General features: G+C 36.1%; 1 long non-coding RNA gene across 1 annotated transcript in view; it reads left to right on the top strand.

Moving 5' to 3' along the window:
• The window catches only part of LOC113963282, a 69458-nt gene that overhangs the window by 13656 nt on the left and 30998 nt on the right, over positions 1 to 24804 (top strand). The gene's annotated exons all lie outside the window — the stretch shown is intronic.

Raw genomic sequence — 24804 nt, 5'->3', positions numbered from 1 at the left:
ATTTCCTGCTTCTGCATGTCTAAGTGACTCTATAAATGCAGGAAATTTCAGATAGACTAGTGAGATTGTAATGTTTGGTATTCCAAGGCTAACCTTCCTGATATTAAGGTAAATATCTCTGTCATTATTACTCTGCATAATCTTAGTTCCTGAAGTTTTTACTCTATTAGGAGTAGATTGTAAATACAGAACAAGAACCATAAGCAAGTAGAGAAAGTAAAGAATAATTTCATTTTGTACAGTGAAACCAAACAGAAAGATTCTCATTGTGGTCTCTTGAAACCATCAGCTTTTCTCTTTCTTTTTGCTACTTCACCTTTTCCTTCTCCTCTCTCACATTGCTATTCCCCATGAGAGGAAAAAAACTGTTGTTTCTCCAAGGTCATTTCAATCTCTGTATCATCTCAGATGGGTTACTAGAAGCAGGTGAAAAGAGAAGTGTTGTAAAATTATTTTTCTGTGTTTCACAAAATAAAACTTGTTAGTGAGGTATATACTTAGAGACTACTCTGGAGTAATTTTCCCACCTGTTCTGTTTTCACTCTCAGAGCCTCTCACATTTGTAGAAAACAAGGACTTGTCAGGGTGCTTTCAGGACTTTTCTCTTCCACTGTGTTAGAAGAAAGACAGGATACTCTTGGGCAAGAGCTCTGGCCTTGCTGTGTATTGTCCCCCTCTGTCTCCCTGACAGCTGGAGATAAAAATAGATCAAAACAATAAGGCTGACTAAATGCTCTTCTGTGGCTCAGTCCAATCAGGAGTTTTCTCAGCACCTCCAGCAATGGAAAAATCAACTGTTTGGCAGGGCATTTTGGAGACTATCCCTTCTTCCTCATTTCTGTATGAATTTTGGTTTACTAAGCAAATGAAAGCGAACACTTCCAAGATAGCCAGGGTACCTCTATCCCATGCTTCAACAATTAATAAAATTCTTTGAATTCATTTACAATTTCTCTTTTAAGTGAAGCAGATAAAATGAGTTAAGTAGACCCAGTATTCCCTTCTTCAATTCAAAATAACTTTTTACAAGCATCAAAGATTTCTATCCTTACTTTAGCAAGTATATCCTTACATAGACAGGAGAGAGGAAGAGATAGAATAATTTGAATGAGTACTGGTTACGCAAGACAAAATCAGCATTAGCTGTCATGAAGCTCAGTGCTTCCTCTATTTTAGATTTATAAAAAAGAAATAGGAAAAAGAAAAATAAACTTTGCAAGCTTTTAAAAACTTCATCTTAGGGGAGATATTTATTGAACATTTGGGAAGTTGGCATTTTGTAAACCTGGTTTGGGTTAGATAATCTATTATTTTAAGTATCTAATTTTCTTCTTATTTCTCAGTCATAACTTTAGTAAAGAGAGTTTTATCTCAATTGGGATTTACTTCCTTTTTTTACTAAAATAGTAGTAATCCTGGTAATAAAGGAAGAAATATAAGTTGAGACAATGTCATCCTTCAGTAGTTAGTTTCAAATATTGAGATTTATAGTCTATAAACAAGCATGTTTGTGTTTCTCTGTACTGCGGCTTACATCCCCTAAACTTCTGATTTTTGTAGTTGATTTCGTAGTTTAAGCACTCTGTGTGTTTGGAAACATGGCAGTTCTTTCCTGGTGTACACAGTAACATTCCAGCAATATTCAAAGCATCAATTTGACAGAAATAAGAGAAGAAGCAAAAAAGAAAAGGAAAATTATTATGCCTCCCATTGGTGTGGTTTCCAACATACTTTCCTTTAAAAAACCCACAACATTTTGTTTCTGAAGGATACCAAACAGAGTTGTATTATCACCTTAAAACACTATATAAACACACAGCTTGCATTAGATCTGCTGTACCATTACCTGCAGTCTCATTACCAAACAGCGTTCAGCCTGTTGGAATAGAATTATTAGTGAGAATGAGAATTCTGTTCAAATACAGAGGGAGATGCTAACATCAAGGCTATCCCAATGGAACATAGGCTGGGGTAAATAAACAGACTGAGTGGACTTTTACTTCTTTTTCCTTAGCAGTTGATTGATTTTATCTAGCATCTTACCTACTACTGAGCTGAACACAAAGTTTTCATCCTGAAGACAGAGACTTGTATATGAACTTTCTTACAAATAACACAGAAAGTTGTGAAACATTTTTTTCTTGATATCACCTTGGAGACAGTTGGGGCCTAATGAAAATATATTTTATGTTTTAATGTAGTAATCAGTATGAGAGAGTTGCACATTTTTAATCATTTAAAGATGTCATTTAAATATTATCTATCCTTTATGAATATTTGATGCTCATTAAAAATTCCCTGGAAAAGTAAAAATAACACTTACATTTGTTAAAGGATTTTAGCAGCAGTAATATAACCAGAATGCTTTTCACCTCTAGAATTACTAATACATCCTCTTTCTGCAGGCTTATCTCACTCCTAAATATTAGAAAGATACATTCCCAAAGATGGAGGACAAACTATCTGGAAAAGGTCAGAGGAAGCAGAATCAGAAGTAAAGCTACAAGGGAGGAACCATATATTAATGTCGAATTTCTTCTGTAAGAGCAGTCTTTTCTGAAACTTCACTTTGAGAAAATGTGTTCTGTATTCCAAAGAACTATAGTGTCTAAAAAAAATCAACTCCCCTCTTCAGATTGCAGAATATTTGAAAAATGAGATAGAGGTCAAAAAAAAGTGTATTCCATTAATTCCATTCTCTTTCCCTTCCTCATTCCACTATACACATGTGTGTTCAATCTGGGCATGTATGAATGTACAAACACAAACACTTAACTTTGTCTGAGTAGTTTAATTTACTTATATATAGCAAGGCTATCCTAACAAAATCCTCTATTTAACAATTGCTGTGTAAATCTGATTTGTATATATTTTAGGCCAGTTAACCTTTTGTCTTAACAAGTTTTGTAGCCCAAAACTTCACAGGATAACTCTCATCCAAAAAAGATTTTTAGTCATTGTGAAATGTGTTGTATTTGTATTCTGATGCTATGTCAAAATGGCTTCCATTTTAATTTATTTAAAACTGTTTATTATTTTGTGTAAGGCTGGTGTGACCTCTGTTCATTCCCCTCTAATGATAACAAACAAAAAGCAGTAGTTCTTCCACTGTGTGTTCACTTTACTGACATATTTTTTACTGAATTATTCATCTGCCCCCTACTTTTAAAATTGCTTTCTCATGATAGATTTCCATTCCAAGCAGAGTAGCACTGCTAAGAATTTCTAAGGTGCTCTGTCAGTTAAGGATTTTCCCTGTTCAAATTCTTGAAAAAGCTGTAACAAGCTTTAATGCTCACAGTCATTAGCTCTGTGTCCTGAGTATGTGAATTCAGCAAGGCTTCCATTTGTCTCTTAACCTTTCCTGCAGAGTCTGTAGCATGAGTTAAAACCTAGTTATATTAGTGAAGTCAGGGAAATTATATGTTTACAACTGCAGCTCAGGAAATGTATGGTTAAATGTCAGTTATTAGTATGGTCATAAACCTCCTTTGCAACATCAAAAATGGCATTTATCACCTTAGGAGAAGACTAATTAAGTTAGAGGACTTTGTTTAAATTCCCAAATAGCTTGCACTGTGTGAAGGTCCCTTGTGCATAATCCATTATGATTCAAAATGCTACAGGAAAACAAGAACAAGATAGAAGCAGAACTGGAGGAGCAATGGGGCCATGGATTAAAGGCACATACATTATTCAAACTTTTCTCTGGCTGCAGTGGAGAATGGAATTAACTATTTTTGAGCTTTCATTGTTTAGATCTGAAACATAGTTCTTCCTTCCCATGAGGTAAAAGCGCCTTGTCAGAATGGCAACCTGCCAGTATGAGTGAGGTATATAAGTGTTAGAATTAAGTGAATATCAGCATTAGCTTGTTCTCCTTATAACTTGATACATAAACAGGTTGGGATCATAAAAGGCCTTTTTTTTTTTCTCCTGAAGGAACCTTTTATCAATCAGATTTCTGTAAATCATGGCTCTGTTTGTTCTGTAGGTGTGAATATATGAGTGGTTGTGGCTTGTAACTTTCACCAGTGAGCGTAGCCATTCTGATGTGATGCTGGAACTGTAGCTGCAATGAGCTGTACAAGGGCATACTTATGGATCTGGAAAAGACAGGGGCAGTCCCAGAGTGAAAACAGCAGCCCTATAGCAGTGAGAAGAATCAGAATCCATGCTGGGTCCAGTATCCAGAAAGGACAAGAGGTACCACAGTTTTTACAATAAGGAACTGCAGATAGAGAAGAAATTGGACATTAAAAATTTTGCTGATAACTCTATATGTTGTAATAACTTTAGTAAAAAAAGGCAAGTTAACTGTTTTACATGAAGTAAACCACCAGATTTTTAAAGGAGCTATAGAAATGACTGGGTTTCTGACAAGATGTGGGAAAAAATTTAGCTACCACCTATTTGAGAGGTTTTGAAACAATGCAATCAGGACTTGAGAATATGCAGATTTATTTATAATAGCAAGAAGCAAATAATCCATGGGATCCTGTTCTGAAAGCCAAACAATTATTCCCATTGGGAAGGACATATTTGCATACAAATGTGTACATATACACAGATGTGTACATGAAGATGATATATATTATTAGTAAGGGTTGAATAGTTGCCTAATTCAGATTTTTCTGCTTGTGAACTACTTTGTTCATTAATAGTTTATACACTATATCAAGTATATTGTGCCTGAATTGGTCAGTTTCCTGCATGACTGTTGATATGTTTGGATTTTGTGCTTTTGTCAGCTAATCTGTTGAGGAGAATCCCAGCTTTGCATCTCCTCATGTCTTTGCCCTTTATCCTTGAAGTTACACATAGTTCCATCTTTCTTTACATAGAATTTAATTAGTTTAGTCTCACACAGTAATCGCTATTGATTTGTTTCTTTATGTTTTGATTGTGCTGAGAAAAATATCTTCTCTGCTTGACTGCTACTTTCATGGAAACTTAGCTACCAATTACTTTTCATATATTCCCCTTCATTGTTCTTAACAGTGATTGAGAACAAAACCTGTCTTCTTTAAAAATGTATAATTATTTAGTTGGCTTTACTTAGGGTCATATTGATGAAGGTGCACCAATTCTTTGTTAAAAATTATTTCTGTTGAATTTAAAGGGATTTCTAGACATGTTTGCTTACTTTAGGATCTTATTATTGTAAATGAGCCCACTGGAAGAGTGGCTCAGGTAATTCTATCATTGTATTCTAAATATAGCTGATGAAGAAATAGTTAATTACACAGGAATGCTGATCCAGCACTTTCACCAGGACTAAAACACACTAAACTAGTTTAACTTGAATTAAAAATCACTGATTGTCATGATTTAGGAATGATATTCCCCAATTTAGTGCTTTCACCAAAACCGCACTGCCCCTTGCTCCCCCCTCCAACTGAAAGCACAAAAAGCAAAGATCATGGGTTGAGATAAAGCCAATTTACTGGAAACAGCAATGAGATAAGAAAATTAACAGTAACAGCTACAATACTAATAACAAAAGTGTACAAAGAGAGTATAATCTATATGCAAAATGCTCACCAAACCTGGGAAAATGAAACAATGGTGGATGGCTTCCCTCCGCCAGCCATGCTTTTGTTCCCCCAGAAAAAAACATGTCCTTCTTGAAAGCAAGAGTCCCTTTCCCTCATACCTGGCAATGATCTGAGATGATATAGAATAATATTAGGATCTTGGCCAGGGCCACACAGCTCTAGGCTCTGTCTCTCATGGCTACTGCAAAAAATTAACCCTGTCCCAGGACATCTACGAACAGCTGGACTCCAGCACTTAGCAAGTATCTTCTACAGGACATGTACAGTTACAATGACTTTCAGTGCTTACAAAAAAAGAAGCTGAGTAACATTAATGCACATTCAGAAATGTAGTCTCTTGGACTAGGTTAAGGACAAAAACTGTTGGATCATTGATGCTTCAAGGCAGTGTGTAAATATTTCAGTTAATACAATGATTCAACTATAATGAGCATTCTGCAGTATCACACCTAGGGTAAGGGAAAAAAGGCTGAAAGATCCCAACGTTTCAAAAAACAAGACAATCTGGAGATAACTAAGAGAAATGAGAGGAGAAAAATGTAAAGGAAAAGGATAGAAATGAATTCTAAAGTTCAGTAAGGCAGCGAAGTTTCCCATGTTTTGAAATAAGCTTTCAAATGTTTTCAAATACAAGTCTAGGCTGGGAATCCTTTCATTACTGTCACCTTTGCCCTCCTAACAGAGCTACCCTTCCTCCTTGGGAGAAAGATAACTTTCCTTAAGAGCAGCTGGAACTGTGACTGAAAATGAGTGCTTTTTTGATATCTTCTGAGATGGTGGCAGCTGTTTGCTCTTCTCTGTTATGCATTGTAAAAAAGTAACTCTTGGTAGTGAGATCTATAGTAGCTAGTAATTTAGTGCAGTAGCACTAAATCTGTAGGAAAGAAAAGGTGTTGAGGCCCCTACACCAACATTACAGGCACTATGGGAATCTTAGCTGGGACTAGATCTTTTCTGCTGGATCAGTCATCTTCACCATTTAAAAGGACTGAAACTATACAAAAGACAAGCTTTTGATTGCTACTCTGCTATCTCTGGGAAGGGCTGGAGAATGTGGTACATACTCAAACCAGAGACTTTGGTTTAGCTTCCTTCCAAAAGAATCTATTTAACATGTACCAGAATTTCTTTCCAAAGAGAACAAACACAAGACAAACTGGGTTAAGTGAGGGTTTTACTTCAAAAGCACACTATAACTGCACTAAGGCACTTTCCATTCTGTCTCTGCATATAAAAGTGATGACAGTTTGTTGAAGGAGTGACTGAAAGAAGGGCTGATAATGGTAAACAATCTTACACGATTGTTTTCCCATTTTGACAATGTTTTTCCAGCTTTGTGCTGTTGCTGACATTGAAGAAAATTAATTGCAAGCTGATTGAAGAAATCCTCTTCATAACCTTCTATAAATAACATGTTAAACAAATCCACTCCAAGCTTTAGTCTCCTGGAGAAAACTAGGAACATTACTGGGTGCTGTTTGGATGCCCATACCATATAAGCAGGACCAATAATGGGGACAATTATTTTAATACTGAGCCATAAAATATTAACTCAAGGAGCAATTCTGTTGGGATAGAATTCCAAATTCTTTCACTGCTGCCTTTTCCAAAGAATTATATTCTATTTTAGTTCATCCACAATTTAACACATAACTGCTATAAGTAAATGAGCTGTAACATGCCTTCTTTCCCATTATGTGTCTCCAGAGACATTTCTGTTATCAAAAAGTTTCTCTTTACTGAGTATTACCACTAAGTGAATTTCATTTGGTCATAGTAACTTCTTCTGAGAAGATTGTGGGGTTTGTGTGGTTTTTTCTCATTTGGATTGGAAATAAAGAATGTGTCTTCAATTATTTGAAATAGTTCATAGTATAGCATATATATCCATATATAGACAGCACCAAAGACACAGTAATGCTCTTCCAAAATGAAAAGATTTTTATCCCCAATTGCTTCTAGAGGCTTTTGGGAGAAAATACGAAGCCAGCTGGAGCTACATATTGGGACATTTCTATTTGTCCTTCAACTACTTCATGTTCGTAATACTTAAGATTCTCTGACTGAAAAAAAATGCATTAGCAAATTGAGCTATAGGTTTTTTATGAGGTCATGTTTTTCTATCATGGTTCTAGCATAGAAGAGGGAATCAGATGAGTGTTACATTTTTAATCAGAGTGCTATAGGTTTCCTAAATACTTCTGAAAGATACTTTTTAAAAAGTTTATTTCACTTGCAAAGTTTAAAACTTCTCTGCTGAAAAAAATGAGTACACTTCAGAATACCACACAAGTAAGTGGATGAATGCAAAGTAAGTTGCTGCAAAGCAGCATGGCACCACTGTACTCCCTGGTGATATCACACTGCTGGTGTTCTCTTCTCTCACCATAGGACAGGGGAGGGGAAGGCACAACTGTATTATCTTAGCTGTTGTGATAGATTAAGCCTGACATGTTGCCAAATCTCATGTGTATTAATAAGTTTCTCCCACTGATCCCCAATGGCACTCAGATGGGTTCATTGGTAGATTGTGGCAGACATTTAAATGTTTGAGCTGGGCAATTTGAGATGAACTGTCATGATTCATTATCCCTATTGAGGGAACAGTGCCAGGAAGTATCTGGCTGATGACTCAAGAGACACCTAGTAAGCAGAATAAAACCCCAACTCACTCAGCAAATCTTGCAGCATTGCTAAAGGGTCTAAACTCAATGACCAATACCACAGACTGCCACTGGTAATAAACCAGGAATTAAAAGCGGTTGTTATTAGGGACTTAAACTTAAAGGTTGGCAAACAATATGCTTCCAAATCACAGTCTATCAACAACAGACAGCTACGGCCTGCCCTTTGTCTCCAGGGTGTATATGTGTGTGTGTGTAAACACAGATTGGAAGCCAATGAATTATTGGTTGCAGGAATAAACAGTTCCTGATTTCTTTTAAAACACAAGGTTTTTTAGATGTCCTTGCCTCATTTTAAGGAGCTGATAGTTGACAGCAATGCAGAACTGAACTATTTTGCAGGACTAAGTAAAAACTTTCGACTAAAGGGTCAAGGTGACAATGGGAAGACCGACTGATTGATTTTGAATCCAGTCTAAATTCTTTCTCCCTATGTATTCCAAGTGGAGTTCAATTGTTTTACCTTCTTTAGTTTCTCTGGTAATACTCAGTATCTTCAGTGTGATGATAATAAATCCTTATACAAATTTCTAGAGGATTTATTGTCCAGTAGGCTAACTATCATGGAATGTTGTGCTTCTATATTAAAAAAAAGAAAAAAGGCAAAACATCCCCAAAAGTTCTTTGATAGAACAAGAAGAATGTTAAAACTCTGGAGAATAGGAATCATATTTGATTTATAATCTAATATATGAAGAAACAGATACACACATTTTAACCCTGGTGAAATATGATTTTTCTTTATTAATTAAGTATTTTTAAGTGATATTTTTTGTTTTTCATTGCTAGATAATCAAAGGTTTATCAGGTTAATAAGGTTTCCTCACCTGTCATTGTAATTGCAAAATGTTTGCATACTTTTGTGAAGAAATGAATGAACCATTTTTACCCAGTTTCATCTAAAGACCTGTGATTAACTATGCTTTAGCATCAGGACTGAATCTACTGGCTAAAGGTTAACCTTCATAAATTTACAGTTGTTCCAATTGTATTTGAATGATCATTTTCATCTCTTTAAACTGCTACTAGTAAGGCTTGTCATGCATTGTAGATTGCTGTCAGATGCTCTTCAAAGACTATAAAATAAATAGTATTTCTTCAAAAAGTATTTTCCTAAATCTCTTATCTGCCATTTGTTCCATGTGTATGCATTTATCAAAGACCTGTCAGCATGAATGGTTTAGAGCAGTGATTATGTAGCCCTTTTGGTGGAAAAAAAAGCAACTAAAAGTACCTGAGGAGAAAATAAAATACAGTATTCTTTCATATTTGAATACATATTTAGGTCATTAGAGAAAATTAATTTTTTGACCTTTCTTACTACTTTTGTTGTGCAATGGTCAGTATGAATGGTAGTTTTTGCTTTGAAGGCAAGTTCAGTAATTTAGCATTAGGGTACCCAGCTGCCTGGGAACCACAGTGCAGAAAAGAAGAGGACAATGACAATGAGGAATGAAATGCCTTTGCAAAGCTACTATGGAAAAAGGTATAATTATGTTGTGTTATTATTCTTTCATGCATCTCTTACTCTATAAGTGCAAATACACTCATTTGTCTTGTCTGGATAATGCTTTGATTTGGAAAAGCTCTTAAGGAATCCTTTTATCTATGACTTTGTGGTGTGGCACAACAATTTGGCATGTTTATAGACAGTACTATTTGGCTAAATTGAAATCTATAGTCAAAATAAAGCTCAGTGGGACCTGAATTTGTATTTGTAATACCTTTTGGTAAAACAAAAATAAGAAGCAGGATCTAATTAAGGCTCTATGATGATGTGTGTATTAAAAAATATGTAGTATAGAACAATTTCAAATTTTTATATTGTAAAAAATATACTACATGACGAAGTGCAAGCCATAGTGTCAATATCTAGACAAATACTTGAAGATTTAGATGTGGGGGTTTTTAATAAACTGATAGATTCAAATGTTATCTTGTCAATTTATCATCATATTCCCTGGTGCTTGGTGTTTTTTCTCGCAAGAAATGAGACATAAACAAGGACCCATGTTTTTATGACGTAATTAATACAGCAGCATATGATGTTAATGCAAGGTGGTGCATTAAAAATTGTGTTTGATAAAACTGGTTATCTGCACTTTAATATCTTCTCTAAGGGTAGAGAACCTTATATATGTTATCAATTAGTGATATAAGCAGCAGGGAAAGAGAAAGAAAAGACCAGCTTTCCTTTAACTTATTCTATAGAATCATGGAAAATTTTAGGTTGAGTAGGAATGTATTTAGGTGCTGCCATAGCTCTGTTTAAATGTAATGTTAACTTATCACATGTGTGTGAAAATCTGACATATATCAGAAATAAAAAATTCAATAAAATAAGATTAATCCTGTTCCTTTATATCTGCAGTCAGGAGTGTGAAGTAGATTTCAGCTTGATCATCGATTTAAATCAGCTCAGATCAGAAAGAATAAGATGCCCCCAGATGGTTCCTTTAGGGCAGGATTTGATAGTTTTGAAACCAGTTTGTAAGGAAAATACATTTGACTTTCAGACCACACCAAGGTAACTAAAACTGATTGTTACCCACTTTAGCATTGTCAGGCAAAAGACTGGGGAGGAAAATAGCTTACAAAAGCAAGTAATCCTATATATGTATAACCTGCAGAGGTCCTATTTTTAGACCATGGCACTTTCTAAGTAGTGACTTAGGAAAAAAACTTGTAGATATTCTGGATTTTGTACAGAGGATTCATTGTTTAGGACTGTCAGTTCAGAAGCACGAGAAACCATGATAAGAATTTACAATTTTAGCTGTAGGCAGAAGTGGAAATGCTCCCTTTTGGGGTAATGACACTCTTACAAAAGATTTTAAATAGAAAGATTTAGAATCTGTTTCTCATCTACAAGTTGGGTTAATGAACGTCATAGCATTCATTTAGACTCTAGGTTTAGATACACTGTGACTAGGTCAAGTTTTATAACGTGCATTGCACAGAATACAAACACGACTGTTCAGGAGAGGAACAGATAAGACTGTACAGGAAAAATAAAAGAATGGGTTTCATTGCTCGCTAAATAAATGGAATAGAAATTGGAGAATAGTTCTAACAATTCAAAGGACTTTCTGTTTTATTGTCTTTCACCCACATGTATGAAATACAAATTCATGTATAGCCACAAAGAGGCTAGTTTTGGGGTTTTACAAATGAACTTAGAGCATCCATCCATCCTAAATCTGCCCCCACTTCTATTATTCTGTAATCAGTTTTGTCTTTTTGCACCTGTTTCACACACACAATCATTTGGAGTGGACACCACTCCTCCATTCTGAGGGTTTTGTTGAGTTATATAGAAGTGGCTAGTACATAAAACACAAATTATAAAAGAAAGCAGGAATTTATATCAACAAACACAACAAGGTGTTATTTTGCAAGCAAATATAATGTATCTTACATCTTTTCCCATTCTTTTTTCTTTCTTACTTTCTGATCACCATTTTTATGAGTATAGAAGAAAGTTATCTGTGAACAACCAACTAATTCAATTTAGGTTTGCACGTAAACTTTTCTGATTTAATTTAAATCAATAGTTTCTTACCAGACGGCTGACTACACATTACAAAATCTATTTGCAAAACAAAATTATATTTGACAATTTGAAGGTTCCTGACTGTCATTCATTTTGTGGGGATTTCCTACCTAGACACAAAAATGGTAAATCAAGATTTTTTGCCATGGTTGATTCCTTCTGTTAGAGTACTTAAATCATGTCCTGACTACGCAATAGTATAGCTTTGGGCTGAAAGATGTAAATGTAAAATCCATTCAAATCCTTTTTGTAGGCCTCAGGATTGCTAAATACAAGACACATCCTCCTCTTAAATGGCATTTTAAGATCATCTCAGATTCTGTTACAATATTATCCTTAGTATATATAATTCTATTTCATTCAGTAATGAGTCTAGTTAGTGTAGGTACTCATTAACCATGATTAGATGCACACAGAACTACTAAAATCTGCCACTGTTTTTTCGCTCCTATACTCATAACAGCACTAAGAGCACAAGGATCTGGTTCCTGTTCCTATTAATGGAACTCTAGGTGACTATGAAGTGCTGCAGAGTGATAGCTGTGAAATCCTAGGTGGTCACAGATTTGATAGAATGCAAAATAGTCAGAAATAGGGCACCTAGCGAGAATGGTCTTTTTCTTCTTAGATCTAGACACAACTCTTTAATCTATAATGTCAAGAAATAAAAGATGGGATTTTTAAAAATCGAGATCCACTGAGAGCTGTTTCAGTTATGTTTCAAAATAAATATTTATTTTTTAAAAATCACAAGTGTTAAACTGAAGTAAAAAATTACCTTAGATCTCCTGTGAGTGAGAAGTGCTCAAGTTCTACACTGGGGGGAAATAAATACATTAAAATGTTTACCTTTCGTAACTCTTAGCTATCAATATAATGGTTAAGGTTGTAGGTCACTAGGTATTGTGTAAGTATGTATCTAGTCCATATAGCAAAGGTACATGCTAATAAAAAAATGTTGGAATATATTCCTGATTTCTCTCACTTGAAAGCCATAATCATAAAGAAGGTCCTCTTCCATTTTCCCTGTCATATTGCATAAATTTAAAAGAAATCTCTGTAATTACTGTTTTCCAAACAGATGAAACAGAAAGAGATGCCAAAACATTTCCTAGGCTTTAATTTAAAAAATCCAAACAAACAAAAACCAAAAAACAACAAACCTTCTACTTAGTATTTTTTTTTAAATCCTGTCTAACTTTCAGGGGTTTCTTTAGTTTTCACAGCAGAGCCCATCCCCACGCTGGGGCTGTGTCTCTCACCAGGTCTGGTCCTTACCTGATGTGTGGGCTGACGTTCTGGTCTGGCTTTGACCTGTCCTTGATACTCTCACCTTGCCTGATGGTCTGGGAGCCTAGCTGAGCCTGACCACAGTCAGACACAGACACTGTGGGGTCAGGTCCTGGCTGGTGAGGCCCCTGCCTCCCTGGGATCAGTCTGCTGCAGTCCCTGTCTCCTGGTCCCTCAGAGGGCAGCCAGCCCTTGCCATGTCCTGGCAATAAAGTCAATGGCATTTTATTCATAGCTTTACAGAACAGGTGATGTTTCAGTGCTTTCTTAAAAAAAAAAAAAAGCACATGTTTGAGTACATAATTACAACAAGGATGTTTTAATGTTGTTTACTTTATCAGGACTGTAAAGACATAGCTAACCACTCATAGCTAATCAAAGAAAAGTAATTCCTAAGAAAGCCGCTGATCATATTAAGAATACAAGAATTAGTTATACAAGAAAAGATTTGTCTTAGACATTGTCTTTGAGGTATACTTACCTAATATATCATCATTCATTTATTAAGGTTTGGGTAAAGAAGGGCCCACTGCTTGTTATTTCATTTGTCTTAACAAATACATCCTTACCACTCCAGCAAAAAGGAGAACAGAATTGTTTTTCTTACAGTTAAGTCTGAGGGACCGGGACAGGGAAATGAGGTGTTGGAAGGTTGAACTAAACCTAAACTAGGGGATTTGAGAATGTTTCAGTCCCTAGACCAGTTAAGTTGTTCACTCTACTGACTACCACTTGTATCTACCCACTGTCATGGGAGATGTGGGTTTCCACTGGAAGGAAACACAAGAGTGCAAGTGACTTCAAGAGCAATTTGACAACCTGGACAATGTACTAACTATGACATATAATCACAGATAGATACAACCACAAAGCCTTTGTTAAAGTCTGAAGTAAGTGGTTTTGAAGTCAGAAGATATCTTCTCCCTTTACCAGATTGTTGCTATTTTAACATTATGCTCAATCTCGTCACAAAAAAATGGATGGATGGATTGTTTAAATTCCACTAAATGGTGTTGTTTCTATGCTTACAGTATGCTAGATAATATCTATAGGAGTTTTTGAAGAGCTCCACTGTAAAACTGAAGAAGCAGTACAAAATCCTGCCTTGCACCACCTTGCCATTTCCAAGTCATCCTAAACTTTCATTCGATCTTCCTCTTCTGTCCCAATGAAAATGATACCTTCATGCTCAGAAATAAATCCACCCCCCTCTCAGGGGCTACTGTCTCTGAGAGAAGCTATGCAGCTCTTGAGGTGTGACAATTTCCACAAATTTCAAATCAGGGAGGAGAAAGGTGTAGGGTGGTAATTTTTGTATTCTTATATTTGTGTTTGCATTTGCAGTGATGCTGAGTGAAATTCTCCCTCTCACTCAGCATCTACATATTGTAAATTGTGTTTAAATACCAAAGTGGCATTTAATGTAGCCAGAATAATAAAAAAAAAAAGAATTAATGGTAGCCCATCATTGCCCTGAGTTCAGGGATATTCTTAGTCATGCCACAAGAATCACACAGGCACGACTAGTTTTTATAACCCCTTTAGGCAATGCTGAAACTATAAACATGTGCGAATGAAGTCTCGCCATGTGAATCTAATAGCACCAAAGAGGGTAACTACAATTGGTGCTGACACAGCATTTGACTTCTATTAAAGGTTTAGCATAATACACAGATCCCCTTGGCTGCTTGGCTTTTAGATCATTAGAAGAGGCTGTGGGAAGAGACTTTCCCAAAATACATGCTAGTGAGGTGTCTACTAGTGTCATTAAAAAGCATATATACTGAGGTGCTTGTTAAGTTTGGACAGAGATGCAGGCAAATAACACTGGGAAAATCCAGGTTTATGTATATGTCTAACTCCTGTTTATGCAGTAAATGGACATCATGGAACAGTGAAATGTATATTAAAGTAATGCACAACTATGTGAGATATAGACAGATAGATACATATGTAGATATATATATACATACACATATGCAAATATCTGTGTAGATAACGTTGAAGTTTAATGAAACCAATGTGCATTGACACACACAGTTTCAGTCCCATACAGAACTTTACTTTCCTCCCTGTTAACTGATGTAAGAACACTGAAATGAGAAGTTACAGAGGGATTTAATGAAATCAAGAGTATTAAAATTGGACCCTGAAAAATAGATGTAGTCATGCATCAGAACTTCTCTCCGTTATTTATTGTATTTAAAAATTCTGGTATAGGAAACACTTCATTACAAATGCAAAATATTCTAAGAATTGAATAATTTTCAGAAAATATAAGTAAAAAAATATTAAACTTATTCTAAGAATTATCTGCAGACAGATCATTTCTCCTTGCAAATATTTCCAGTGAACAATTTTGACTAGATTGTCTTTCTTGTTCAGATGTACACTACATGAGGAATTGTTTTTTTTCTTCGGTGAAATTTGTCTACCTTCTAAGAAATCTATTTTTTTTTTGATAAATGCTCAGCAAAATTAGTCACTCAGACATTGAAACTACAAGAAAAGCAATTTATACTCTAACAGACACAGGACTTCAAAAAGTTTGACAATAACTTTTGTGAATATTTGTTCAGATTTAGTGCTCTTATTTCTTACTCTTCTGCTTTCCTATATGAGGATTTCTTTATTTCAACCTTTCTTGTGAAAAATTTCTCCTATTTTTTGACATTCCTCATTACTTTCAGTTTCTTTGCTTAGTTGCTATTTTATCTTTGCTATGAATTTTTGTTACTTGGAATGCTTGGGCATTCAAGTAATAAGCCTCCCACTGTTTTTTTTAATGGCTTCTATAATTCATGGTTTTAGGCAATATCAACAATGTCTCAGCTAACTATAAAAGTGAGTTCTTACTCCTCCCCGCTCCCTTTGTTTAATAACATAAAGCCTAAATTCAATGCAACCCTAAATGATGAGTTCAGGTTTTGTCCCTAAAGTAAATCAGTTACCTTGCCAGCCAGACCAGAAAATTTCTCAGATTGAATTATTAGTGAATTGAAGGTCAGCTGGGTTTATTACTTTATATTATCATGGGTACTGCTTAGTGATACTTAGCCAGCAACAGTTCCCCAGGCTTCAGTACATCTCAGTTTGTATGTTTCCTTATAGCCATCAAATGTTCTTAAGGATTAGTAATTAAAGTCTGTTTCTATATTACTGATAATATTTTATATAGAAGAAAGATATGATAATTCAGAGAATGAGTGTACAGTTGTGTACACTCTTAAATGCTCTAAGATATACCTAGGACAAATTCAATAAAAGTGTATGTGAAAATTGCCCATTGCATATGTAATTCTCTATTATACATCAGTGACCACATTTGCATGTACAACTGTAGCTATTTTTCAAAAAATGTGTGCAGCATCATTTATATATGCAACTATATATAAAATGGCCTGAAAACAGTGCTTCTGGTGAACTGAGGTACCTTCCCTCTTTCCTGTGAAGTTTTTCTTATATCCTGTATGAGATCGGTGTCTCTGGGAGTAAGAAGCATCTAGAAAGACAGATGACTGACTGTGAATTTCCTGGGAATGGGTGAATCCACTGGAAGTGTAAACAGTCTGCAGCTCCCAGTAGAGGACATACCAGCTCATATTGTAGTTCTCATGAACTAGAACGTAAAGGCTACAACTTGGGTACAGGCAAGGGCAAGAATTTCAGACAAAAATTTCTTGTGTCATGGTATTGAAAATATCTTGAATGTCCTAGCTTTCAGCTGAGACAGCTCTCTCAGAATCAGCCTCCTCTGTAATGGTTGTAGCATATTCATTATGCATCCTGTCTATTCTGTGGATTAAATCAGGCCTGTTTAAAGTCTTATTTCTCTGTAATTGCTGCCAATATTTATTAAGTCTCATTGCAGATGCAGAGCAGGGTAGGGAAATCAGCCTCACTGGTGACAGTCTACATTAAATAGAAAGAGTTAATAGCCAGCCTTATGCTTATTTGTCATTTAAGACTAGGTTTAATTTAAATGCTGCTGAACAATTTGGACGATTTCTAAAAAAATGGCAACATAGCTGCTGTAAATTGAAATCTGGTACACAAATGTATGGTGGTTATTTTGTTGTCCTAATTTGAACCTAATAGCTCCGCCTCTACCTCTTCCCTCTGAGGGTTTGTAGAATCAGATCATACTGATAGAAAGACCCAAAGGTCTCTTTTTCTTTGTCTCTTTATAGCAACAGTGAAGGTTCTTCTCTTCCTGCTTTCTAAGACTGTTCCCTTGAGCAAGTTTCGTCCATCAGCAACTAAATCTTAGATTATGCTTAGATGTTATGCTTTAGCATTAATGAAACAGTTATTAAGTCGTTAATGTCTCCCACCTCAACTGATTCACAATTGCATATGTAGAGGGACAGCCATGGTCTTTAAAAATTCCTTCTTTTGAGTACAATATTGCCTATGGTTTCCTGTTCAAAATTTCATTGTGTTTTTATAGTTTTAAATTTCCAATTTCATTCAAACACTTTGTCTTGAAATTTATATCAATTTTGGTCATTTTGGTCTAAAATTCTAGATGTTTCTAAGTAGCTACTCTTTTGGAAAGCTCTTGAGTTCCTTAAACTTTTCAAGTGTCACAAATTGACAAACTTGTGCCAGAAATCTGATAAGAACAATTCCTCTGTGAGAGCAAAGATACTCCTGAAAAGTCATGTTCTTTCTGTCAACAGTGTGCTCTATCATGTTCATGAAATAATAAATGTCAATTATTTTTCCTGGGGAAACTGAGGAACTCAAGAAGCTTAAGAGACTTTTTCATAAGGATAAAAAATGAGTTTGTCCTAGTTTTAGAACTAGAAATAGACTTGCATATCTTGGTCCTGTGTATTAAACCTTGGTTATAGCCTATCTGTGTGGAGTAGATGGACTTAGAAAGCCACATCAGTGAGAACGTTTGAATTCAAACAGTAAAGAAATTACCATCAATTCTCAGCTAAGATCCAAAATCAGAGGTTGTATTGTCAATGCTGGCATCCACGAATAAAGAAAAATACCTGCATTTTTGATCATAAGGGAAGTTTATAAATCTGGAAGTTAGAAAAGAACAGCTTTTGATTTTCACACATTTTGGATGCACACTCTGGTCACAGTGAGAGAACTAAAGTAGTTGGATGAGGTGATTATGGAAAGCTATTTATTTATTAAAGATAAAGGGTTCAAAAACAGGAATGGAAGGGACTTCAGGATGATATTCAGTTCACCCATCTTGAACAATGCAGAATAAATATACCTGCACTGTATAATCAACAGTCAAGTTTGTTCTTAAAGGCAGCTAGCAACAGAAATTTCACATCCTTTCTAATCCTTCTGGCCTGCTTTTCATTCTAATTCTTCACTATTGCTACAATTAGAAAGGTTTTCCTAAATATTACTTACCAAAAATTGAAGCTATTTGTAGTCACAATCACACTGTCAGGTCTCTAAGGACCTTTAGCAAGAATCAAGAATAAGGAAGTAAAGGGCTTTTGAGAATGGAGGAGAGGTATTCTTTCTGTATCTATATATCAGTTAAATTTCATGCAAAATCACTAAGGAAAACTATGCTTCTTACACCTTGAACCTTGAGGATGAAGTACAATGAGGGACAAGGTCATGGTGAAAACTGTAATTATTTCCTAGAGCTATTGATTTTATGCTAATGATTTTAAATAATGCCTGTAGCTTGCATCTAATAATCTTACCTAGAATGTCAGGTGCTGTTTTGAGCTTTCTATGTCACTTGGGAGAAGGTTTGTTTGGACATATTTCATTGCACGTGTTTACATTGCTTACTGCAGAGGTTGGTGCGTGGGAGAGGAAGCTCAATACCAGGTCAAAGAAAAATTTTGACTTTTTGTTAGGAGAATTAAAAGATCCAAAACAAATGGAGAGAAGAAAAGCAAAAAGAAGTGAAGAGAAGAAAGCAGTGTGCAAAACAAGCCAGAACAGAGTATCTATGCCCACCCACTGAGCATGACAGGTTTTTGAAATCAGGATTCCAGTGGATGAGACAGTTTCTCCTAGAGAACTCCCAATGCAGAGTTTCCCTGAGGTATCATATCTCAAGATTCCTTCCTTGTTTGTGTGTCTTCTAAAGGCCTAGCCTTTGAAAAATATATTTATCTAAATTGTACCGTATATTTTATCTTCTTGATGTTTATCTTCATGGCTTTAAAACTGTCAGTTACGCGTATCTTCTCTAAAAATTGTGTATTTCACAGTCTTTAAGGTCCATGAAGAAGGTAAGAAGCCTATTCTATGTATTGTGAATGTGTTGATTTTGTGACTTTCATTCTTTTCAGTTATCCATAACTTAGATGAGCATCATGCTTACACTGTAAATTACTTTATGGTGTTAATGTTTATTCAAAAAATTATAAATTTGGGTATTCTGCTTTAGAGAAGCAACTCTTTTCCCAGAAAGAATCCAAAAGATTCCATAGAAGTGTTCATGCTATTATAGTTTGTGCATATCCTGGATCAAAGCTAAATTTTCATATAATCACATAAATTGATATTGTTATACCATCTTTTACTGTGCCCGGGTAATAGGCACCAATGTGGGATCCTCTACAAGAAAAAAAAAAGGCAACAAAAAACCAAACCAACCCCCAGAAAAAGCCCACAAAACAAAGGGTTCTTAATTTCACATTTACCAATCTGCACAAAAACATTACAGGATAAGCGGTCTACCAATATTCAATCATTTATTGGCAGTCCTGGCTAACTGGGGAGGTCCCAGATGTCTGGAAGTCACCATCTACAAGCAGAGCCGGAAGGAGGATGCAGGGAACTACAGGTCTGTCAGCCTGACCTCACTGCCTGGGAAGGTTAAGGAACAGATTGTTGAGTGCCATCACACAGCATGTGCAAGGCAACCAGGGGATAAGGCCCAGCCAGCATGGGTTTATGAAAGGCTGATCCTGCTTAAACAATCTGATCTCCTTCTATGACAAGGTGACCCATCTAGGAGATGAGGGAAAAGTTGTGGATGTTGTCTACCTACAGTTTAATAAGGCCTTTGAAACCATTTCCCACAGCATTATCCGGGAGAAGCTGGCTGCACATGGCTGAGAAAGGTGCACTGTTTGCTGGGTAGAAAACTGGCTGGATGCTGGGCCCAGAGAGTGGTAGTGAATGGATGTAAATCCAGCTAGTGGCCAGTCACAGGTGGTGTGTCCCAGGGCTCAGTACTTGGGTCAGTCTTGTTTCATATCTTTATTGATGATCTGGACGTGGGGATCAAATTCACATGCAGTTGGTTCTCAGATGACAACAAGTTGGACAGAAGTGTTGGTCTGCTGGAGAGTAGGAAGGCTCTGCAGAGAGATCTGGGCAGTCTGGATCATGGGCCAAGGCCAACTGAGTGACGTTCAACAAAATCAAGTGCCAGGATCTGCCCTTGGGTCACAACAGCCCTATGCAAGGCTACAGGCTCGTGGAAGAGTGGCTGGAAAGATGCCCAGTGGAAAAGGACCCAGGAGTGCCAGTTGACAGAGGCTGAAAATGAGACAGCGTGTGCCTAGGTGGCCAAGAAGACCAATGGCATTCTGGCTTGTATCAGAAACAGTGTGGCCAACAGGACTAGGGAAGTGATTGTCCCTCTGTACTCAGCTCTGATGAGGCCACACCTTGAATCCCACTAGAACCTTTGGGCCCCTTACTACAAGAAAGACATTGAGGTGCTGGAATGTGTCCAGAGAAGGGCAATGGAGTTGGTGAAGGACTTGTAGCACAAGTCTTTGGAGGAGTGTCTGAGGGAACTGGGTTTGTTTAGCCTGGAGAAAAGGAAACTCAAGGGAACCTCATTGCTCTGTACAACTACCTGAAAGGAGGTTGTAGTGAGGTGGGGATTGGTCTCTTCTCCCAAGTAACAAGTGACAGAAAGAGAGGAAATGGCCCCATGTTGCACCAGGGGAGGTTTAGGTTGGATATTAGCATAAATTTCTTCCCCAAGAGGGTTGTCAAGCACTGGAACAGACTGCCTGGGAAAGTGTTTGAGTCCCCATCCTGGGAGGTATTGAAAAGGTGTTTAGATGTGGCACTTAAGGACATGGTTTAGTGGTGGATGTGGTAGTGTTATGTTAAAGGTTGGACTTGATGGTCTTAGAGGTATTTTCCAACTTAAATGATTCTATGATTTCAGTATTAATAAAGATTGCTCATCATAGACCATCTTGCCATGTTCCAAAGGCACATAGGCACACATCAGGTTTTGCACTACATTCATCTAAATTCTGAAGATTGCATTTTAATTTAGAGGGATGGCAGTTGCCTGTATACCTTTAGTCTCATTCTGCATTGACCACATCTATCACCCTGATAACTCTCTTGATATTTAACTTTTATTTTAACTGAATCCAGAAAAGGCTAATTATTACCATATTTACAGTAAATACTCTGCATTCTTTAGTGGTGGTTGAAAGAATTAGCTAGGCCAATCAAGTAGAACTTTCTCACTTTCTGAGAGATTTGACTCGTCCACAACACAGGTGGATCAGGCTGACAGGCAGTAGCAAGGAGAAATTTTGTTTAGTTACTGCTCATGTTGTGCCTATTGGAAAGACTAATGTGGACTTTAGTCACTGTATCTGTTGATCTCACACTTCCCACTGGTTCACAAATCAAAAGAAAGGAAGCGAGTAAATGAAACAGGTTCAAAGAAAACATTCTGAAAAATAGGGAAGATGTGAGAAGAAATCACTTATGGAAAGTGGAAAAATGGAAATAATTCCAATACTCTGATCACTTAGTTTTCTGACAGGGTTTTACCCACAAGGTGGTCTTCACATACAGATGTCATAGCTGAAAATATTTTTAGTATCATTTGGGCTTTCCTTGTTTTTTTCTTTCTTACATTGCCCACATTTCAATGTCTGTATGTCTCTCCTTAATCACTCAGCACTTAGTGTCTCCTCTGCCATTTTCACTAATCATTACCTTTGACTACTAATGGCACCAAATCTCTCTGTGATTTGCCCTTTGTGGCCAGCTACTTTTAATTTGGTCTGCAGCAACTGCAAAAAGTGGCAGAGGCCAATTACAGAGCAGAATGACGCTTGGCAATAGATTTAGAGGTGTGTTTTTCTTGGCAACTTTTAAAATAATGTTATTACTATTATTTTTTAAAACTATGTGACACACTAAGATTTCCAGTTTGGGAAAGAATTTAGAGATAACTCCACTGATTTAAACTGTCATTAGAATGAAAGAAATAAAACCAACAAACCGAAAACATTTTATTTAAAGCTTTTAAAGCTTTATAAAGTTGGAAATCCAATAGCCTGAATTGCAATTCTAGACATATATTAGACCTGTTTTATGAAGTAAAAAATGTTTTGAAATAAACTCTTCATAAACAATCATAAGGCTTTCGTTATAACACTCTTACCTGACTAGATTGCTACTAATCTTTGTTACATAGTGTCTCTAAAACCCAAAAAAAATAATCTTAGGAAATTATATGGTGTGAGTAATTCATATTAGTTCTCATGAAAATTTATCCATTTCTAGTATATAATATAACAGTATTTAGTGGTTTAAATAGCACAGCAATGCTGTATTGTAATTTCAGACAAGGTCAGAAAGAAACTTGTGTAAAATTCAAACTGCAGAGAAAATTGCTTTAGCTTTACCCCTGGTTTTTCTAAATGCCCTACATTAGTAAAAATGCATGTAGTAAAGAAAAGGGCAGATGATCTTTATTAAGCAGGAGTGGCTAGGTAGGTCAGTAATTCTTTATTTCTCTGTTTTATCCCAAGCAGAACATCAACAACATAATGATTAATTTAGTACTGAAAGAAGGAGATGAGGATTAATTTAGTACTGAAAGAAGGAGTAGAAAAATATCACTTTAAATGATAGATCTTCACTCATGCCTCCATCAGCTTTGCATGAAAGCAAACAACTCTGTTCTACTTTTGCTGTATGAGTTGGGTTTTGTTTTTGCTTCACAAGTGTAATTCCTAGCATTTTACTCCCTTGCATAAATACACACACAGTCTTCCTTCTTATGCTGTAAGAAGACGACAAAATGAAGATGCTGAAATAATTTCTGTTCATTGTGCCATAGATATTTCTGTGGTATGGTATTTTCTAAGGCTAAGCCTGAAGGTCTTATAACCACCAGCTCTACAACTAGTCAGTGAAACGCTGTCAGTCCCTTCCTTTCTTTTACTGAAAATTATCTTTGATCCATCCTTTTGCATGCCTGCTATCTGTTACCACTACTGGTCAAGAGAATGACAAGCCTTCTCTCAGACACGGCTGTGATATATCAAGACATAATGACAACTAATTCTGAAGAACAGTAGACAGCTGTGGAGGGAATGCAGAACCAGAAATAGTAGATAAGGTTGCAGGATGAAGTTGAGATGCAATAAAATGACGTTTGTATCATGTTTACTGGCGGGGGGGTTCTAATAGAGCACATGACAATTCAATGCTAGTACTTGAAGAGAGAAATGTGCCTACATCTTTGCCTATGCGATGCCTACCTGAAGCTACAATTCTGAGTAAAATTCTAAATAAATTCTGAGTAATTCTAAATAAAATAAACAATCTCCTGGAAGGCAAGTCAAAAACATCAGAGCAACAGAACTTTTATCTGTCTTTGAAAACGGAAAATTAATTTATCTCCTTTGCAGTGTTTTTTGCAAAGTACTGTCTCTAAGGCCTAGCATTTTTTATTGTTGCAAAAAGCTCTTATCAAGGAAACAAAGTCTCTACCAGAATAGGAGACAAGTGTAAGTCTACAGCTATGACACTTCTAAACTAAGATGACACTTTCACTAAGAGGATATTAAAATGCATCAGTTGATGGTAGTAGATCACATATGTATATGTTCTTGGCCACCCAACAAACCTCAAAGACAACCTTGTGAACGTGTCAGGTGATATTGATCCTCTCTTTACTTGAAATAATGTAATTGAAATTTTTAACATATATTTCATAAAGATTTAAAAAATCTGAAGGCTACTGAGAACATTTGCCATACCAACAGGACATTACAGTTGTGACTTCTAATGTATATAGGATGACACTTTTTGATTCTGTCTTAATGGGGCCAAACTGATGACCTTGAAAGCTCTGAGCTCTAAGCATTCCTTTGCTGAACACCACAGAACAGGCAGAATTTCTGAAGGCTTCATTTGAACTGCAGCACCATTTGTCTGAACTTTCAGCCTCCAGGGATCTGCTCTAAGTAGTAGTGGTGCACATTCATAAGGATGTCACTTTTGGTAGAAATTTTTATGAGAATGCCGGAGGAACTAGTTCATTTCATGTAAACTACTGAAAAGATCTCTGACAGATCTTTTCAAAAGATCTCTGACTACTTGTAGGGATTTGAATATATTAGCAGAGGCAGAGTAATGTTGCCTAGAAGGACATCACATAGCACAGAAATACAGATTACTTAAGCGGCTCCTCTGTAAAAATTTCCAATACAGTCTTGTAATATATGACCCATTGACTAATTTTTGAGTATTCAAGGCAGGACACTGATTCAGCTGGAGAATTCTCAGTGCACTAAAGTACATGAATCTTTAAAAGAACTCTGTCAAGAAATGTAACCACCAAAATTCTGACTCATGTTAAAAATAAATGAAGATGTGGGCCATTGCTCAGAAAATCCATTATAAATTGAAATGCTTCCCACTTTGCTTGAACCATGAATAAAAGTAGGGAGATTTTTAACTTCCTGCTTCACTTTGAATCAAATTTTAG

This window comes from Neopelma chrysocephalum, unplaced genomic scaffold (assembly GCF_003984885.1).
Source record: "Neopelma chrysocephalum unplaced genomic scaffold, ASM398488v2 Primary Assembly neopelma1_24, whole genome shotgun sequence".
NCBI lineage: Eukaryota > Metazoa > Chordata > Aves > Passeriformes > Pipridae > Neopelma > Neopelma chrysocephalum.
Note: the sequence above shows the minus strand (reverse complement) of the source record. Positions and strands in the feature narration are given on the sequence as shown.